The sequence below is a fragment of the Glycine soja genome, chromosome 2 (genome assembly GCF_004193775.1).
Source record: "Glycine soja cultivar W05 chromosome 2, ASM419377v2, whole genome shotgun sequence".
Classification (NCBI taxonomy): domain Eukaryota; kingdom Viridiplantae; phylum Streptophyta; class Magnoliopsida; order Fabales; family Fabaceae; genus Glycine; species Glycine soja.
The window spans coordinates 44,701,161-44,705,196 of record NC_041003.1 but is presented as its reverse complement, the minus strand read 5'-3'; the positions used below and the strand labels follow the sequence as shown (position 1 = coordinate 44,705,196).

The 4,036-nt window shown below is 27.0% G+C and overlaps 2 non-coding genes across 2 annotated transcripts; both read left to right on the top strand.

Moving 5' to 3' along the window:
• Positions 1-3,237: 3,237 nt before the first annotated feature.
• On the top strand, positions 3,238-3,308 carry TRNAG-GCC. The gene has a single exon. It is a non-coding gene; the product is annotated as a tRNA-Gly (tRNA).
• A 6-nt stretch (positions 3,309-3,314) lies between these two features.
• On the top strand, positions 3,315-3,400 carry LOC114404470. Its single transcript, XR_003664994.1, has one exon. It is a non-coding gene; the product is annotated as a small nucleolar RNA snoR114 (small nucleolar RNA).
• Positions 3,401-4,036: the final 636 nt, after the last annotated feature.

Here is a 4,036-nt window from a genome sequence, read left to right as displayed (position 1 = left end):
AATGTTATTATTTTATGAGAGAAGCAACGTTAACATGTGGGTTATAATATATATAAGCAGAGTATATCAGCATTGAAAACTTCGTAGCTAGGTAGTGTGGTAAAGGTAAACTTTCTGACTTGGTCGCCATTGCAATTGTGTGTCTCCACTTGTTGATGAAAAGGCCATTACTTTCGTCACTGTAGCTTCCTCTCATAACAAAGGCCATTACATATGATGTGCAAATGGCAATAAGGAATTGAACCAAAAATAAATGAAGAAGAGTAATAATATTATTAAAGCTAATAAAATTAATCAACGTAGACCTATTTTTATTTTTATAATTTAGAAATTAAAATAATAAATATTTAATAATACATTAAGAATATTAAAATGATTACTATTATTTAATGAATAAACAAAACATGTCAAAATAATATAAAAGACATTCAATCACAGACGGTCATTATTAAAAAAATTATTAATTTTTATAATAATTATCTTTAAAATAATAATAAAATATTTATAATTAATTCATAGAAGTTTTCCCATGTACTTACAGTATAAACTCTTAATTTTTTATGTAATAATTAAATTCAACTACTGAAATTTCGTTTTTTTTTTTAAGAGAGAGATTTTTTTTAATGATGTTGGTCATTTGACTTCGTTTTGTGGAACCAAAATAGAAAGAGGTTAATAGGCAAAATAGCCTATTAATTTTACTTGCTGAAAAATTATATAATTGTAAATAAATTTTCAATAATCTCCAAATATTAAATCTTTTTTTTTTGGAGAGTCCTAAATATTAATATATCTGTATGCTTCTTAGAAAAAAAAATATGTCATTTCATTTTACAATTTCTCCAATAAAAAGGAATACTTTCCAGTAATGTTAGATACCAAGGGGACTAATATTTTTTTAAGAAAAAAACGTGTAGTTTTGTTTAAAATTTCTCAATTACTATAGTAGAATTGAATCACATGTTGACTTTTTTTACTAACATAGTTAGGGTCTTGGGGACCCCAAGGTATCCTTGTCCACATGCAAGTTTATAAAATTAATCCTCAGTCGAGAGACTTTATTACACCGAGAGTTTATCGCTTATCCTTAAATATATTTTACAAGGATTGATGAACTTAATCAGATTCTTCCTATAAATTCAGTATGTATTTTCAATTAAGTTATACTCATTTGATGAATCACATGTGGATTATATATAACCAACATTAAAAAAAAAACGTCAGCATTTACCAAATACGATTGAAGGGTACACCCAAAAAAATACGTCGACATTCAATTTTCATAAATTTTTTAAATGTTTGAAACGAGGTAGTCCGCTTCAAGTTGATGAATATATATTTGAAACAATACATGCTCAATTATCCACTTGTTAATTATGACATTTATTCCTTTCAAAAAAAAATATTATGACATTTATGATTGAAGCAACTCTATATCAAACATATATATTCCGGTCAAGCTTGACTAAATCCTGAAGTTATCAGCTAGCTTCAAGCTTAATTTAATCTAAACGTGAAAAAAGTCCAATCTAATCTTTAAAATGAACAAGTCATAGGAATTAGGTTTGAAGTTAAAGATCTTATAATTGAATAATAAAGTCTCTTTCTCAAATCGCTACTTGAGAATTACAATGTTTTAAATCAATTGATTGTTTCAGTAATTAGTTTATTTGATTTGACTAATATTAGTTGCTAAAATTACGTGAATTTATGTTTGGCAAATCCAATGAGACAAACAAATCTTTAGTACTTTGGTGAGATAAAAAAGAGGAATTTGTTGAGAAGTTTGCATCACTTAGCCTCAAATGCAAGTGGCCTATGCAATCAATTTGTAATAAAATTAAAGGAAACTAACAAGGAAGTAAAAGTTACTAATTTATTACTAATGTGATTTCTTAATTTTATTTTAAGTTATAATTTGGTCCCTAATTCATTAAAAGTTATAAAATAATTCTTTATCTAACTAACAATGATTATTTTCAATTTTAAGATACGATTTTCAATCTTGTGTAGCCACTCCATGTAACATGTTGGTTTAACGGACAAAACGTTGTTTTTCTTTGTTAGTGCTTAAATAGGTTGATTTTAATTTATTTGGTAATTTACTTGAATATATATTAGTTGATGTGCTCGAATATTTGGTTTGTTTTCAATAAATACTATATATATTTAGCCTTTGGCTGGGACTTTCTATTTGTTATTTATGTATGAGTATATATATTTATTATGAAAAATTTAATCAATTATTAACAAGTATTAATTAAAAAATAAAATATAAAATAAAATTTTAAATTTTTTTAGACATTTTTAGTTTATTTTGGTTTACTAGTCGGTTTTTTTTAAAAAAAAATTATTTTTTTATTCTTGATATGCAAGTCAAGCCATTTTACCCGGGCTATGAGGTAGACGTGGACTAATAAAATGAAAAGGGAATTGCTATTTGCATTTCCTTTTTTACACCTATCCTTCTCAATTTCCCCACAAATTATCCTCCTTAACATACTTCCCCCTAAACTTAAAAATAAAATCCCTTGCCTCCCACCATTAATTGAAACACTTTAAGAGATTAAACTGAAGCTTTTTAAATTTAAGACTAATTTGAAAAAAAAGAAGATAAGTTAGCAAAATTCTATTTTAACAAAAAAAAAATCATAAAATATAAAGTATACATTATCGACATTAAGTCAACCATAAAGTTACAAATAAATCCTTTAATAAAAGGTTTCAAGATAAAATACAGTGAAATATATAGTTAATTTGGATTTTATTGAATATTACATTTAACCTCGAGATAATAGAGAGTATAATTTACTCATACCAATTATTGAGAGATTAATTATGATAACCCAAGTTTGATTCTATTGCATTTGATTTTACAGATTGAAGCTTCTACAAAACACAGCGGGTAGAATCATAAATTATACTCGTAATAGAAAAATATAAATTGTAAAATGTTTAGGAAGTGTGGACTCTGGTGTCTTTAAACTTTGATGCAAATGAAGTTCTAGTTATCTCATATAAATTAATTCCCTTTGACTTGAACTTTTATTTCTACTTGGTGAAATCAAATTCAAGAGTCTAATCAGCATATTTTAATCATGTCAAGTCAGAGGCGCAAGAAACCAAAGTAAATTTTGGATGAAACACACCTGTTCATACTACTATAGATTAAACAAAATGAAGTTGAAAACATAATTACTTAATAAATATTATTTTGTGTAGAATCCTGATAAAAAAGCACCAGTGGTCTAGTGGTAGAATAGTACCCTGCCACGGTACAGACCCGGGTTCGATTCCCGGCTGGTGCAAATTAAGAGCTGTGATGACAATTGTGTCAGCTGTGATAGATGGGTCTGTCACAACTTTCTGATTTTCTGAAGAATGGAGCACTCCTGAGCTCTTACTTTTTTTTATTATAATATAATTCATAATCATCCTACTTCTGTCTTATCTAATCCTAATGAGAATTCGAAATTGAAAAAGTAGAATTACTTTGTTTACGTTATATTCATAAGCAAGGACAAAAAATGGGGCTGAAAGAAAAGAGACTTCTTTTTATCTTATTTTAGGCCGCTCATCTAGTTCATCTTTGCCAACACTTTAAGGCTAAAGCCAAAAATTTCTCCACATATTCAGCAGCATAATACTCAATATGTTTATCAACAACCAAAAATATTCCACCAGATTGGTATGCTACATAAACATGAAAAAAAAATTAAAGTGTTTGGTATTCTTTTATTTTCATATATTAGAGATAGGAAATGATTAAGGATATTAATGTAACAAATGAAACAAAATTACTTAGACATTATTGATGTTAGAATATTAAATATTAGCGTTCATGCTAGAATATTTAGTATAATATATTATATATGTTAAGTTGATCAGGCTACAAGTTAGCTACTGATTATTTATTCTGTGCTTAGCTTTTACATTATAATTAGCCTCTTGATTACTGCATTGGTTGGTTGTAATCAAGTCATAAATAAGAGATCAAGTGTGCATCCTGCATGTAAACACAACTTCTCTCAATAAC